Source organism: Perca flavescens, chromosome 10 (genome assembly GCF_004354835.1).
Source record: "Perca flavescens isolate YP-PL-M2 chromosome 10, PFLA_1.0, whole genome shotgun sequence".
In the NCBI taxonomy this organism is placed as follows: Eukaryota; Metazoa; Chordata; class Actinopteri; order Perciformes; family Percidae; genus Perca; species Perca flavescens.
The window spans coordinates 14,234,712-14,252,037 of NC_041340.1; the positions used below are offsets into that span (position 1 = coordinate 14,234,712).

The following is a 17,326-nucleotide window of genomic DNA, read 5'->3' on the forward strand; positions in this document are numbered from 1 at the left end:
ATGTGTGCCCCCCTAAATCCATCTCCTGGATTTTGTAGATAAATGGGGAAACCACCACTGACACAAAGTGAAATGATTACAGTAAAGCTTTTATTGGGGTAGCTGGTGTGATTTTAACCTCTGAAAAGACCTTGCTTAATGTTTTAGACCAGATAAGTAGCATTAGCATGAGACAGCTTAAGAGTTGAGACCCATGCATGTTATTGGAAATCAGTTTCAAGATGATAGGGGCCGAGAGGGAATATAGGGATACTGTATATCTTATCTGTGAACCTCGGGTGTTTAATGGGCTGCCTATAGGATTATCGCTAGCCTCAGCAGATGTTCATTCCAAAACATATGTCAAGGCTTAAGCCTGGTGCAAACACTACCAGTGGACAGAGTTTATCAGTTTTGGAACAGGCTCCATATTTACAGCCCCTAAGCAGTTAAGCTAAATATGTCAGTTGCACAGACCTCTCCAATAACTGCCCCATCACTTTGGCATGGCAGGGCATCGGTGAGGGCATATTTATGAACACTAATTTCTGTATTTTAGGTAACAAACCTGGTTTATACTATTGATTTTAAGCTAATTGATTCAAGAATGTGGAAATAAATCTATGTTGTAAGGGTTTTTGCAAAATCATATGTGTGTGTGTGTGTGTGTGTGTGTGTGTGTGTGTGTGTGTGTGTGTGTGTGTGTGTGTGTGTGTGTGTGTGTGTGTGTGTGTGTGTGTAAATGCCTGTCTGGGTTGAGTTACCAGACTCCCATCTGGTTTCACTCCAGTGAAAGGCAAAAAATGCCTCACACAACTGCCTACTGCATTTCAAAGATGGCTAAAACTCGTTTTCACGTTTTTCACCATAAGAGCCTCAAAACAAAACAAAAAAGTGCGGTTGTGTCTGTTCCTAGAAAGATTCCACAAACAGACCCCCTTTTATGAAGCATAGACATGCTGCTTCTACACAGGAAAGCTAAATGTTACGGGAGAACCTTTAACGATCTTTTAGATAAATGGTCTGGCTCTTCGAAACATTGCTAGAACTCTGTAGCTCCCAGCTAACCAAATATGTCTCGTCAATGTTTAAAGAGTTTTTATACATATGAGATAAAGAAATAGTAATCGCCAGATATAATGTATGAGCTATACAGACGTCAGCATCTAAACAGTGGAAAATATGGCTTCAAAAATACAACATCAAAAATCACTTGACAGTAGATGCAGGCAAAATATGCAGTAACAATGTTAGGGTAAAGCTCATGAAAACACATGCAAGTGGGGTCTAATGCGATGAACGTGTTTTTAACATTAATTGTCTCCTCATTGTTTGCTTTTAACACAGGCTTTTCTACACTAGGATGGTTTTGTCTCTCCAGTGGCACAAGGTTCATTGACTTTGCTAACAGTGTGAGTTTAAGCAACAATTTGGCTACAATTTGGCAAACAACAAACTACAATAACACTAGAAACAAGCTAGGAACTCTGAAATTAGTCTTGAAGCATTAATTGGAGCAATTTGTTTGCCTATTTTGCCTTTGCCATTTGCGTTTTAATGTTGTTGATGTAGCTTTAGATTATACTCCATAGATGTAACTTTCTCTATATGTGAACTGCAACAGCATTGTCTTGTTTCATATGCTTTTATTCTCTGTCATACTATGACTATGATGAATACTAATAATAGTTGAGACCAGTTCAAGTACGTGTTGTTTTTTTAACTGTATAGCTCTGAGTTAACACTTCACATTAATACATACACGGACGGACATACCACATCTACATTTTGGCCATAAAAAGGCCACTGCTTCCATTAATGGCAAAGTAAGAACACTGTTTGACTGACTGAGAGTCAAACTGAGCTGAAACTGTCTCCTGGTGAGCACATCTTGCGCTGTGGGGAAACTAACCTGCTTCTTTACACAAGTGTCTTCCAGCTCTATTTTTCATCATGCAGTATTTGTTTTCATGTATGCGATAGTGACACTGCCTCTGAGGTACTCAATAGACTGTGTGCATGAAGAGCCACACTGTTGCCCTTGTTGACTTTATTATGATGAATATGGCCACTGTAGTTTATTTTGAGTCAGTCACCAACTCTGTATTAATCTACCACTGAATGTCCAAAAAAATAATCTATTTACTTAAATTACTTTTGCCAAAGACTACAGTGCCAAGATGTTTTAGGAAATTGCTGAGCCTTTTTTAAAACAATTTTAAGATTTTAAGATTTACATCTTCAGTGGGAGCCAAAGAACTGAGAGATACTAATTTTGAATTGCCAGACCTAGCTCCACTGCACTGTGTCAGCACTGCAGTGTGCTGTGGCTACACCGCTTAACAATTCTTGGATAGGGGATAAAATACACTCTGGCTTGTTTGCATTTCTTTAAACCAATCACAATCGTCTTTGGCGCCGCTAAACCCCAGATGCAGCAATGATGCTGTTGCAAAATAGATAGCGGAGATAGGGAAGGGGAGGGACCAAGCCTGACATTGGGTCTGATGTTCTTGCATGCCTCAGCGAAGAACCAATAATTTCCTCAGTTTTTCAAATCTTTGTTCACCGTGGAGGCATGATAAAAAAACTATTTTTTCTTCAAGAATTCAGGTAACGCAGGGTGAGTAATTGATATACAAATTACATTTTTAGGTTAAAGTATTTCTTTAATTTGAATGTGAAGTATTTCTTTAATATGAAATCAGTTTCTGCACAAACATAGTGCAGCAGGGGAGGACTCACACACAGAAAATAAAAGAGATTCAGACCGAGATCTGGATTCCAAATGTTATAACAGATGCATTACACGGCTGTACAGACAGTAAAGAAAGTGCCGAGTGCAAAAGTGCAAACGTTTCAGTCCACGTTGGACTTTCCTCAGTGCAAGATAAAACAAGACAAAGGGCAGTTTTTTAAGGTGCAGCTCAACTCGCATAAAGATGTGATTCCATGTCTGAATTCTAATTTAAAAACCATTTCCAAGTATGTCAAAAATTGACAGCTTGACTGTCAGAATGATTAATAATATAGACAGAAAAAAAACTCTTTGAAGAGTGTTTCAGGTGCCCATTGGGAGGTATGAGTCAGGTCAATTTCAATTCAGAGATTCTGAGAAGTAAGCGGAAGGAACTGAAGTTGTCAGGGCCAATGTAAAATGATCCCTGTAGACACTGAGAAGATTAAAAAACTCAATAACGGCAGTATAATCATGTAAGAAATCTTTTTTCCAAAAGAGTTGACAACATCAGATCACTGCTCCAAAAGAAAGCACAGGGGATATCTTTCAGTCACTCATCTCCTTGATGGTGTTATAGCAGAGCTTGAGCTTGCAATCTGTCTGTCATCAGAACATATGTCTCTGTCAGGTTCCCACACATGATGCAATTATTCATTAACACTTTTACATGTATACACTTTTAAAGCTACTCAGTGACTGTTGTCCATGTGCCATTGAGGCCCATGGGGCCACAGGTTTTTATTGCAACTAAAAGCTACACCACCTGACTTCACTAATTAGCTGATCCTCTTCTGACAGGTGTGCAGCCTTGGGGTTGAAAGAAAAACATGCATATAAATTTCCAATGGTGTAACTGTGGGTCCGTCCGTCCGTCCGTCCGTCTCTCTCTCTCTCTCTCTCTCTCTCTCTCTCTCTCTCTCTCTCTCTCTCTCTCTCTCTCTCTCTGATTGATTGATTTAAGACAAGCCGGTATTGTTAAAGCAAACATGATTTACTAACATGGAGGATTCATGGGATCAAGCCAACATAAATTATTTGCTTATAGAATTCTTTGTGAGGTTAGACATCACTGAAAGCTCACTCATTCACTTGTTAATTGCCAAAAAGGGCTGTATTTTATGCATTAAGTACATTTGGCTTTGGGTTTATGCTCAGGCATTGGGTAACAGCTCTATACAGCCTCCCTCTTTCATCAGTCAAAACAAATGTCTTGGTATATGTACTTATACTTCTAAACTGAAGACTGAAGCAGGGTTACCCAGTCCTCTTTTATTCTTGCTACTGAACGTTTATCCTGTTTCTGCTAAGTAAGATCAATTTGTTTAATGTTTATGGTTATTAATTTAAGGCAAACCACCACCACAAGTTTTTATTTGTCACATACTCAACATATTTCTACATTGTGCAGTGAAATGCTTTGTGCTTTAAATGAAAGTAAATACACCCTCGTTCCCTCTTGATTGAATTCCTGTGATCCCATGATTATTAAGAATCATAGTAATGATGCAGCCTCTGCCTCTTTGTCAGGAAAGGTCCTCTATACTGTATAGGTGACTTACACCACCTGTAGGATTTTAATACAAATTATGTGTTAGATACAAAGTGATACATTTCAAGAGTTTCTATAGCACATATATAATATAATATATAACTGTCAAATTCTCTAAAATGGCTGAAAATCATTTTGACCTGTGCTGGCGTGATTGTGGCAGCAGTAACTCCTTATTACATTTATGATGGGAGTGCCCAAAGGTGAGAGCTTTTTGGTTTGAGATATTTTCAATAATGGGTGTCATTTATCCTGTAAATGTTCCTGTTTCTCCTGTTGTGTGCGTGCTAGGTCAGAAACCCAAATCAATGCGTTCATTCACTGTTAAGTGTTTTTTACCTTGAGCTGCCTCTCAGCTGAAAGAGTAATAGTAAAGAAGTGGTTTAAAATCATCTTTCTTTTTAATAAATACATTTATGGTTGAAATACTACCTCGGTCTGAGAGCAGTTGGCCTTCTTCTTAAAGGTCCCATGGCATGAAAATTTCACTTTATGAGGTTTTTTAACATTAATGTGTTCCCCCAGCATGCCTATGGTCCCCCAGTGGCTAGAATTGGCGATAGGTGTAAACCGAGCCCTGGGTATCCTGATCTGCCTTTGAGAAAATGAAAGCTCAGATGGGCCGATCTGGAATCTCCTTCTTATGAGGTCATAAGGAGCAAGGTTACCTCCCCTTTCTCTGCTTTGCCCGCCTAGAGAATTTGGCACACACATGAGAGAGACATCATGGCTTTCAAACGAGCAAAGTAGCAGTTGGTCAAGGCCACACCCCCACCCTCCACCTTACCCCTGCCCCCCCCCTCCTCCTGAATAGCTACAGACACAGAAATGGCACATACTAAGGAAAGTTAATTGTGGGACTGGCTCTAGTGTAATTTCGCACCAAGGCTGAATTTCGGGAAAGAGACTTCAGATACAGTATTAGGGGACCACTAATACTTATTTATATAAAAGTTTATATAAAAGCATCCAAAGAGCACCATGTCATGGGACCTTTAAAACTTTGATAGAAGCTTGGGCGGCCAATGGAACAAAGTGCGTATTTATACTATCAGCTGTTAATGGCTCAGTATGCACCATGTCTGTAAAGTATAGGCTACTGTATGTTGTGATGTCTTACTTACATCAATAACTAACAAAACTAAAACTAAGCTTTGTATTAATTAAAATTATGAAAGCATCATATTTTTTTTTAGTAATCTTTTTCTGTCTTAAAACAATAGTCAGGTGCCTCTACGATTTAAACAGCGTTTCCTTGCTATTATTCCTCCTGTACTGACCATTAAGAGATTCCTTCTTACTGTGATTATGATATAAGTGATGGGGGACAGAGTCTTTGTTGTGTGAAAAATGAATTTGAAGGTTTATCTGAAGTTAACAATCCTAATCACTTCCACTCTGTCTTGACCTTCACAACTGCATTATGAGCAACTGCTTTTTCTAATTTTATAAATAGAGCAAGCATGGGTATGTCCAAGTTTCCAAAATGCAAGATTTTAATTTTAATGCTTACCAATTAGGTGTTATAATAGACAAACAAAGACCATTGCCGTGTTATATCAGAGCAGATAACTTTTACTTACACCAATATTGTATTGGGGGGTTAGAGGATAGACAAATTATGTCTGACTAAACGGAATGTTTGTTTAAAGAGGCGGTAACACTAATGATGTACTTTGTTTTTTTTCTTAAACCTTTATTTATCCAGGTAAACTGTTTGAGAACAACTTCTCATTTACAAACATGACCTGGCCAAGAGGCTACTTTTATTATATTAATTAGGATTCTGTATCTTAAATATACACAGGGTGTGTTCTTAAAAGAGACTTAGCTTATAATGTATAACCAGGTCTTACTTAAGTAAGGAAAAAAAAACAACATTAAAAATAGCATGGTGTTACTTTACACCACTGTTCAGAGCCAATCAGCAAGTATAGCTGAATGATTACTCAGATCCACGGAAGTGTGGAAATGGACAAATTGGAGTGTCTTTTCAGTCGGCTCAGTGCTTCTCATTGTGTCAGGCTAAAATTGAACTACTTCAAGGATAATTGCGTAACAACTTAGAGTGCCTGCACCCAAGAGTTATGTCGAGAATTGAATGTTACTATAGACAAAGAACCATAATGACAATTAATTCCAGAGCGAAAAAGTAAAATGGATCTGCTTTAGAATTCAAATCAAAGTGAGCTCTTGAGAAGGCCATGGCTGAGGACATCCATATGAGCCCTTTTAACTATGTTCTATTACAAAATTGCATTAGCAAATGAAAATTCTTCATCAAGATCTATTTTTTTGTAAAATATAACCTTATATTTTCAAATTAATTCCACATTGTCACTTTATTCTTTAGGTACAGATAGAGAAAGGCACAGCACACTATCAGTTACAATGTTGAATACATATAGGCACATTTTACAGGAGGTGCCTCAGATTAATAGCTGGTAGTTTGTGTTAAAAAGAAAACTCAACTTAATGTAAAGCAAAGTACTGTGATTAGTTGTGTGATTAAGTGCACAAAGTAAACTAGGAACCAGTACGCAAATCTTACAAAATATTATTTTAGAGGTGCATCATCGTGTATCAATATAATTAACTGAGAAATACAGTTGTATACAGCAAGAAATGTCTATATCCTTCATAAGGACAATGTCAGCCTGTGGTGGCAAATTTTATTTTAACCATTTGTTTAATGATATTAACCATTTGTTTAAAGATTGTTTTAAACCTCCACAAAATGCTGTTCCTTCCTCTTAGACTTTTAAAGCACCAGAGAGAGGAACAGCTACAGCCGTCAACTATAGCCTAGAGAGTTATTTAGTTTTACTAGCTTGAAGCTCCTCACATTGTTGACTTTTTGCTTAGATAGAAGTGGAGAAGGCCGATGACTGTTTACAACAGTGAGAACTACGTAGGTTTCTGTCTCCTGAGATAAAACTGTTGTTTAGGCTAATGCTAGGAACAGAGAGCAGAGGGGAAGGTGAGACAATGGTGTGACTGTTAATGATGTCCTCTCTTCAACTATGGCCATGCTAAAAGATACATTTAGAGGGGTGGCTTAACAGAGGTCTTCACTATATGATGTTTTGATGTTTAGATTTTAGGTTAGAAAGACATTTTCAGTTGTGCTGCGTGTACCTTTGAAACTGTTTTCTCCATTTGCAAATGTAAATTAATACTCAAAGACCAAACTTTGGTTTAATTCTCAAACAGTCGTTATTCGTTTTGATTTGAATATCACTAACGCTGTTGCTTCAAGAAAAACTTCCACCACAAGCGTTACAAGTCGTTTGAATAATAAGTGAGTGAAAGCTTCATAAGATTTTAGTGTATCTAAAAGTTTTGTGTGTCTCTAATTTGATATGAGAGCTCAAAAGATGAGGAACTGAGGAACAATACTAATTATTTTTCCTTTTATGATACAATAAAACATAAATCTTTACGAAGTTATACGCTTAGAATCAGGTATAATAAGTTACTACAGACAATACAACAAGACTTCTGCATCATTTCCACTTACAGAGTTTTTCCGTCAGTCCGTATTTTTCAGGAGAACATTGTTTGCAGTAAAGATTGTTGAACAAAGCACCAGCTGCAACAGTGAGTGGTAAAAACTGTGTTGCCACTGTTTATTTGTGCTGTCATTTGAAACAAATCAATGGTTAAACGTAGCACGTCAATAGTACACCTGCACATTTACAGAGAGCTGCAAATCCAGCTAATAATAATAATAATAATAATAATAATAATAATAATAATGGTGGCCGGTTAAAAGGTTCACAATTATTGGCATTTAAATATCTACTAGGATAAAAGCATTAAGATATGATTCACACACAAACGTATGTCTGTCAATTGCCCTGCAGTGTAGTGGCCTTAGAATCAGTTTGCTGAACTCTGACATGAATATGTGTGATGAATAATTCTGATTTTAAAGAGGAGTTTGTACATGGTTAGGCATGCATGCAAAAAGATACAAACTACACAACATATACTGCTGGTTGCCAAGCAATACCAATTTCATGTCCTGCAGCTGTTAATGCACACAGAGAAATAGTGACGTGTTTCTAGCCACACTAATGAGAATAGTACTGTCATACTATTCCCAATTCTCATTTTCATTCTTATTTCTGGGACAGACTTGTTGTACAACATATTACACGGACTCGGTTTTACAGGGAAAACGCAATAAAAACGCTGCTTCCTAAAACAGGAAGGAAAGCCGGCAAAAAAAAACAATAACCGACGCTGTATATGTTTAAATCACAAAGATCTGACCATAATTACACTTGGGCTTTCCATAAACTGTCGTTGCTTGAGCCTATTATTTCAGTTGCAACCCTAGCAGTGGGAAGCGATCGTGAGAGCAAATAAAAAAATATAAAAACATAATTCAAACCGATGTGCGCATTGGCGACACACGGCTCAAGAAGCCGATATGTAATTCTCTCCCATTAAAATATATAGGCTATATTTCATAAAAATGGTCTCTAAATGTTTTAACTTTTATGAGCGCACCCCTTTCTCCCCCTCTCTCTCTCTCTCTGCACCGAGCTCCGCCTGATCTTCTTTAAGAATGGTGACGCCGTTATCAATCGACCTATTGATTGGTCAGTAGGTGGTGCTTTTACACCGGTTGATTTCTGATCTCCAACTTAACCTGCTCCCGACCAGGTTAGGTGTTCAGCATGAGTTACCACGGCGATTGAACCCGATAACAACTGATCCACCTTCGTAGTACAGAAAATCTTGGGTTGAGCCTTAAGATAGCTCGTTAACGCCAAATCCTGCTTCGTAGTACAGGGCTCCGGGGACAGGCATTAAGCCTACTCATAATGAAATAGCCAGTCTTCTTGCTGATGGTCTTGTTTGCTTAGGTTATATGGAGGCATCCATATTGGGACCGTTTCAAAAACAGTTAAAAACTCCTTGTAACTGCTTTAAAGTTAATGTACTACAGGTAATATGACTTCGCTTTTACACATATGGGTATTTTTCTTCAAAACCCCAGCCCTCAATTAATTTTTACCAGCATATGCACCCTTATACATCCAGCCCCTCAAAAGGATCTGTTCATTGACTGGCATTTCTATAGAGTGATATTATATTTGCCTTCTCTGCTTGGCCAGTATATTATTAAAGCACACCTCCCAGATGTCCACTTTGGCCACAAGGTTTCTATGGTAACCACCATTGTACCAACACCTTTTATAAGTTCTGTTGACATCTCCCTCTAATTACTTTCAGAGAAGAAAACCTCATTCTAAATATCTAGCTTTATTTCTATTCATTATAGGGTAGGTAATTAGGTCCACACTCAAAGGTGTAACTATCACAAAACACAGTATGCCCTATGGTTGTGCCCAAAAGTGAGATCAGGAGTGATGCAACCAGAAAGAAACTTCTCGGGATAACAAGTGTTGAGCTTTTATGCCCTTCAGATAGTCAATATTACATGACGGATCATAGCAATGATGCAGCAGAGATGATGTGTGTCCTGTGCGACAACCTTATGAAGCAGAGGCCAAAGTCTGCTCCAGTTCAGTTTATGTAGCTTCTCCTTCCTATAAAACTCAGCTGCACTTGGGGGGGAAATATTTCCTCATTTTTGTCACACCCAGCATGTCCCAGAAAAACAGATGGCCAAGATTGATTCCACCTGCACCTGTTCCATATTCAAACATAACACTTATAAACCACATCATTTTAACACATGAACCAATAAATGGGACGTTGCATTTATACTTCACATTTGTCATAGTACTAAAAACATGTGCATTTCACTTTATTAAGAGTCCTGGTGGCCTGTTGGTTCAAGATAAGTCTGGTGACATTCTGTATATTTTTTCTTATTGTCAACAAATCCAATGAAAAGACAAAACAAAGGAATAAGAATAAATAAACACTATATTGATCCGGCTCCTAAGTATTGCTTGTGAAGCCTGATACAGAAAAATCTTCGGTGCCATAGTATTTGTATTTTGAGGTAATCTCACACGCACCATCATGGGGTTGTAAATACTCGCTAGACCTTCAATCTGCAGCTGAAAATAGCCTCCAACAAATGCACTATTTACCTATTTGAGTAACAGTTGTTAAAAACTACAGGGCCCAGCTGCTTAATAAAATTATCTTGGCATCTTTTAAAGTATGTTTGTGACCTATTTTCAAAGCATTATGTCTTCAGTAAGGACGAGATTTGCTGAAATTTGCGTACAATAACACAAATGTAGAATCTCTTTCTTTCTTTTCTCTCTTTCTCTCTCTCTTCCCATAATTCATGTCTACTGTCACTATCCAATAAAGGCAAAATGCAAATTCAAAATGGTTAGACATGGTACATACAGAACAAAAGTCCAACCTAAAATCAGACAATAAGATCTTGTCAGTGTTTTCAGAACCTAAAGGCCCAAATGGATAAAACTTAATCCACTTCAATCTCAGCTCTGACAGGACCAAACTGTATTGCGAGTCATTTCCCATATAAGACATTGTATGTTATATCTACAACAGCAGAGGTCACAACTCTCCACATTTTTATGTTAGCAAGGAAAGCCAATGGTTAACCTCTGCTGAGTATCAAGTTGGCTGCCAACACCGAGCTACAAAGTTCTGCTGAAATCTGCTGACTATGCTGAACTCTGTAATGACTTTGTATTTTTTAGGGCTTCCGAGTGTGAGGGTTGAACGCTGGCCTGTTCCATTGGAAGAAGTCTCTGACTGGATCTAAACTGTGGAAATTGCCTCATGGAACCACAGTCTGCTCTGCTGTACTTTAATACGGATATCACGACACATAAACAGAGCTGCCAAGCTCACCATCAAAGCACATTTTCAATTAAGATTGTCATGATGGTGTAGAAGTTGTTTAAGCATTTAAGCATTTTTCAATACCTCAAGAATGTGAGGAAATCAACAATCAGCATCTTTTAATTAACAGACTCCAAATTGGTCTGAACTGTTGACATTTGCAGGTGTTTTCATGTTTATTATTACTTTGACACTCGTGAAGTTTGGTTCGGAGCTGAGATCAAGCTGATATCGAGCCTTACTAGTGATGTATCCCGTCCCTCCTCTGGCAGGTGTTGACATAAGCCGCAGCTGTCTCTGCAGCTGGGCCTTGGTGGTAGTAATGAGCGAAGACAACACTCTATCTGCGTCCTCCGATGTTCTCATCACGCAGAAAGTCAATCACAAAACATCATTGCTACTTAGACATTCTGTGTCCGTATAACTCGACACAGTAGAATAACATTGAATACCTGAATATTCCAGGCGTGTGCTGTATCGGAAATGTAAGAAATAACAGTGTTAGCTGGAATATTTTGCAGAAATTCTCAGATTTGGAGGATGTGTTTCCCAGCTCCTCCGTCAGCATTCAAGGCTGAAGCTCACAGATACCGCCTCTACAATTTGCAGTTAGTGTAGGCCTACATAAAAAAGCAGCTAATGCAGAGGTGTGACAGACACTCTTGAATCATCATGTTTTAAAAGCCACACTAGATGCATGTACAGTATTGACCTTTCAGTATAGTGTCGTGGAAATTGCCTACAAACAATTAACACTCAGTATATAAACACACAAAGCATTTGATGGGTTAAAGCATACTATAATGTATACAATATATTATATACAGAGTATACAGAGTACACAGAGGTCAAGTGAATTGTCCCCTTCTCTCTCCCTTAAAAAAGCGATGTCATTATTTATAGATAAAGCACAACACAAAACTATTTCATAATTGACTGTCTACATGCTTACATAAGGTCACTGACCTATCCCAATATGGCACATAATGGTAAGACACATTTTACAAACCTGTGATATAGTTGCATATGCTAAGTTATTCAACAGGTAGCTGATCTGATTGGTTCACAGCTGTGATCTAATAACCATATCCAACAGCTATGATTCAAATTCCTTTCCACAGTAAGTATCAGTCCGTGTTTAAGAAAAAAACCTGAGACTTACAAACTGATAGCTGGTGCCACGGAGGGAAACCGTTCATCTGCGCACACACACTGCCATGACACAGAGCTGGTTTAAAATCGACAGTGTCCCTTTAAGTGTATAATACGCTTTATTTAGAAAATGTCTCTGCTCTACCTTGCCGTCGGGGAACTAAAGCAATATCGATGCTATCTTCAAAGCCACCAGAGTACATTGACAAAAACAGTAATTTTACCTCACAGAAAACAGGAGTCAGATCGTTAAATGAGCTGATGGAAAACAGGACTGCTGCCTCAATGGGTTAATTAGTTTGTGTTGTTGTGGGTCTTTCTTTAGCATTAAGCAAAAGAAATAGCCTGTGCTAGCTGATAGCGTATGCTAACATTACCTGCGCTGCGTTCCATAGCAACTGCCTCGGTGTGTGCAGCTTCTCTTAATACATCCATGGTGCAGCCAGCCAGCCCAAGAGGGCCTATTTTACTGTGAACATGAGCAATAATAATATAATATATAATAATATAATGTAATAATAGCTGCGAGCTATTGCTTACTTATATCATGCTTGTATAACATAACATCACATATAATGGCCCATTTCATTTTCCTCGTGATTTAATTTACAAAGATTGTATTTGTCTATTATAGTGACTTTGATGAAGCTCAGACTATATTTTATGGATACATTGTACATAAATGTAGGTAATTCCAAATAGTTCAATTTCTTTTTCTTGGCACTATATATTCAGAACCATAGTACCTCGCTTTAAGAGCCTTCCCCTGACATTACAGCAGTAACTACTGTCCATAAATACCTGTCAGTACTAAGTTATACGTTACAATTGAGAATCACTGTCACTTCAGATGAAGTACTTAGTAATGAGCTCCAATCAGAATTTAATGCAATCAGTCAGCTTATTAAAGGCTCATTTACTTTGCTATTTGATTTATTTATTTATTTATGTTTTCAAACAATTGGCCGTTTTTTCTAATGCACACGAACAATTTTGATATTTTGATTTTGATAAACATTATTTCTCGTTCTGAAATCCAACATCAGTCATCATGTAATTTTGTAATGTCTGTTTGTCCATCAGAGACTCTAATCTAAAATGTTTGTGTCATTTTATAAACTAAATGTCAACCAATGAAATGTCTTAACAATTTTACTTTTTTATTCGATTGTTTTTTTTTTACGTATAGGGTTGTCAACTTAAAAGATCTATTAAAAAGAAATAAGAGGATTATTAATACAGAATCAACAACACAGAAAGTCATGGAAAATAAATTAAAAAGTTGTCATTATTTCCAATTTTCCTCTCTGTGGTGTGTGGAAGGGAGTAGGGGAGCTGAGAACAAAAGTAATGGGAAATATTTGAAATTATTATTATGATGTGAGGGCTCCCCCCTTAGGGAATAATAAATAGTCAGCGCAGAAATGTTCGACCTGCTACCTGGATTTTTAAGGTGCCCAGCCCATCTGCATGCGCAAGTGGACACTTATAACTGGCATATAATTATGGACCAAGGATATGGCAACCTTGCCTGGGAGTGTGTGTATGCTTGGATGATGCGAGACTTGTGAAAGTCAAACAGCTACTTATGAGTTGAAGGTGCATGCCAGCTGACATGAAAAATCTGGTTTGTTGGCCTAAGGGCAGCAAAGAATGTTGATGGGGGAAGCTGGAGGCTTGTGATTACTCCCTGAAGCATGCAGCGCTCTGCATGACGAGCTACCTCCACATGACTCGGACATCCACAGTGACCTCTAGACAATGGTCATACATTAGGACGGCTTCTGTGAGGCTGAGAGACAGAAAGAGGGAGAAGTGCTATAACAAGGAGATCAGTCAGACATGTGGACAGCTCTATGTGCTCGATCCACCTCTGTGCATCCAATCAATTACTGTAATTCGTTCCAGCTGTACCCCCAGAGAGTAAACATTGAGCAAGGAGTATAGCAGCTAATGATGGTACCTCTAGGAATATGAATATTTTTCCACTGCTCAATACTTGTCTAAATCTTCATCATTATTTAGTCGGCCTGGGCATTAACGTATGACCTGAGCCAAATGTATACGTTTCTTCAGAGTAAAACATGTCAGCATTTGTAAAGTTATAGTTTAATTTTGCAAAGTAAATCTCCAGCCTGTTGAAATGTCAAATGCTTAATGAAGCTTATCTGCATGCACTGCACATTATTTTATTCATTTACCATGCATTTCCATTTCCTTAAACTCACTCAGATTTTCTGCAAAAATCTCAGCCAGCAAACATATCATTAAACGGTAAAGTTGTTCATGTCTCACACTTGCCAATGGATTTCAAAAAATAAAATAAAAAAGTGCATCAAAACACCCTCAAGACTCTTAGGTTTGTGTCTGTGTGGGTGTTTCATCAATGTAAGAAGTTTTGTTTTCAGTATTGTCCAGCATGATGGCTTACTTGTGCTCACAGAGGAAATAACTCAAACGAGAAGGTGCAGGGATTCAGGTAGGAAATTGGGTCTCATGAGAGTATTTTAGATGTATTGTGGATTGGAGTCACTAGATAAGTCAATCTCAATCCAAAGTTCCTGACAAGGTAATGGATGGAAGTGAAGTTGCCGGCTGTTGGTACAAACCCATGAAGACATCGCTAGCCAATTAAAAGGGAGACAAAGCTTCATCAACATGCTGTCTGGGTCAAAGCTTTCCAGACTTTCCATGATTACGTGTGTTTTATCTTCACTTTAATAATTTAGCAAAACTATTTTGCTCCTTTAGTATTCTGTCATTAGCAACTGACTCCCAACTGACAGCTGCTGAGTATTGACAAGATAACAGAACACAGAAAACAGGTTGAGGTTGTGAAGTTTAGACTCTTTGTGCGTACCACTATGCTTGCCTTACACAGTGAAAAAAGAAATCTCTGAAAATTGTGAAACAAAATAAGAGCTAAAAAAATATTGCCAGTGTCGTGCTAATCATGGTCTAATTATATCACAAAGTAATTACACAGCGATCATAGCTGCTATTATTTCTGAATGAGCACATTTAAAAGAGAGAATACATATGAGTTGATTAAAATTATACATTAGGTGATTCAATGAGGAAATGTTATAAAGTAAATTACTTTGTCCCTATGCATTAAATATAGTTTAATCAGTTTAGTTCCATTTGATTAAATTCAAGGATAGATCGGTAGCGTGTTCCATATCCCATGTTCCCACTATGTCTTTGTACCTCTCAGGGTAATTGTAGGATCTGACCTTTGGGGGGGCTCAGCCCCTAATGAAAAGTTGATAGCAGTTAAGCTAGGGGGGTCTGTGGGCATGCCCCCGTAATATTCTTTTTTTTTTTTAAACCCTTAAATCATGACTTCTGGTGAGTTTTGGGAAAAGTAATAGACAGATTGAGACATGCAATTATGACAAACAATCAACAGATTCAAGTCATCTGCTGTGAAAAAAGATAGAAACTATAAAGCATGATTATTGCAGAAACTGATATGGTTATACAGTTAAATGATGTATAATCTAATCTAATAATGCCTCTGAACCAGATGGGGAAAATTCAACATCTTTTTTTCTTAAAAGCCAAGTCCTCCATGAAATGCATATGTAAATATAATGTGAATGGAATATTTTAAGTGTTTTTGCCTGTATAATATATGTCTACTTTCTCACCTGGTTCTTCCAGGTCCCTCTCTTTGTCCACTCTTTCTCCATCCTCCTCTCTATGTTCCTCCTTCTGTCATATCACTGACAATCACATACAAAACATTTTGTAATCAACTAGAAAATAATCTTTAAATAAAAGAGAAAACAGTCCTACCATATATATGTCTTATAGGCTACCTTGCCATTTTCTCACCTTGTTCATCTTGCTCTCTCTGCCCTTCACCCTCTCTCTCCTCCTCACTCCTTTGTGCTGTCAACCAGAAAGCAAATGTAATCAACTAATCAACAGATAATGTATGTGTAGGCTACCAAAGGTTATAAATTCACCTATTTATAACATATGTGAATATGGGATTGCTGTTCAGTGCAGTGGGATAATGTTAAAGGCTTATCTTATACTTTCTCACTGTTTTCTTTAAAAAAAGAAACATATATCCATCTATGGGGAAACTGTGAGTCTGATATGAATGAGTCTGATGATCAGTCAGGTCAAATTATTTATTTATTTTTCATTGGCATTGACAGTTAAAAATAAGAAAGTGTCTGGTAGGGAGGTAACGGCAGCATAGGCGGCACTATATGCTATTTTTAGCGGTGCTCAAGCCGTTACGGCAGGCTATTAATAGCACACTTTAAAAACTTGTTGTAGGCTAGCTACTCCTAAGCTACACATGCCTACAGTTAGCAATTTTGAATAACGTTGCACAACAAAATTGGACTCCGTGGTGAATAAGCTAGGCTGATTCAGATATAATTGCCATCATTGTGATCAGGGATCACAGATTGGTTCCATAAATACTACACCTGTAGCCTACTTAACGTGTTCATTCGATTAGATTTAATTTTCACTCCATTAGCCATACCTTTTCAGTGGTTGAAAGTAGGCATACTCTGACAACCGAATTCCCCAAAGTTATCTGCGCAGACTGAACAGTAGGCTGAGGCGCCCTCATTCAGGGTATCACAGATAGGCTGTTGACTTTAGGCTACAACTGAGCTGAGCCTGTCGTCATTTATCCTATTCCATCGCTAAAATCAGGTTTGCAAAAGTAATAAGGTTTGAGCACTAAACGATTTCACAGAATCACAATGATAAGGACTTTATTTTCAGGGGTGCTAAGAATAGCCTAGCGCCGCCTATGGTACCTCTGTAAGACACAAACCGCTTTAACAGCAATGCACTACCTGCTACTGCAGCACAAGGTTTTTCCAGATATGTACTATACATTAGCGATTTCTGTGATGTTAATAAGTCTATACAATCTGCTGCAGGCATTGCGAGCAATCTGCTGGCTTTCAGGGAAGTCATGGCAACAACTACAATGAGGGAGGACAGGAAGAAACTAATTAACATCAGAGCTCCACATACTGTAAGAGACCTCGCTCAAAAACATACTGAACATCAGCATTAAGGTTTTTTTCCAGAGTGTGCTTCATGGTTGCACAGTG

The 17,326-nt window shown here is 38.0% G+C and overlaps 2 long non-coding RNA genes across 2 annotated transcripts in view; both read right to left on the minus strand.

Annotated features, from left to right (window-relative positions):
- Positions 1-17,326, minus strand: part of LOC114562309 (uncharacterized) — a 202,891-nt gene that overhangs the window by 127,670 nt on the left and 57,895 nt on the right. The gene's annotated exons all lie outside the window — the stretch shown is intronic.
- Positions 13,230-16,111, minus strand: LOC114562310 (uncharacterized). Its single transcript, XR_003693489.1, has 3 exons — positions 16,071-16,111; positions 15,884-15,958; positions 13,230-14,022 (listed from the first exon to the last, which is right to left on the minus strand). It is a non-coding gene; the product is annotated as an uncharacterized LOC114562310 (long non-coding RNA).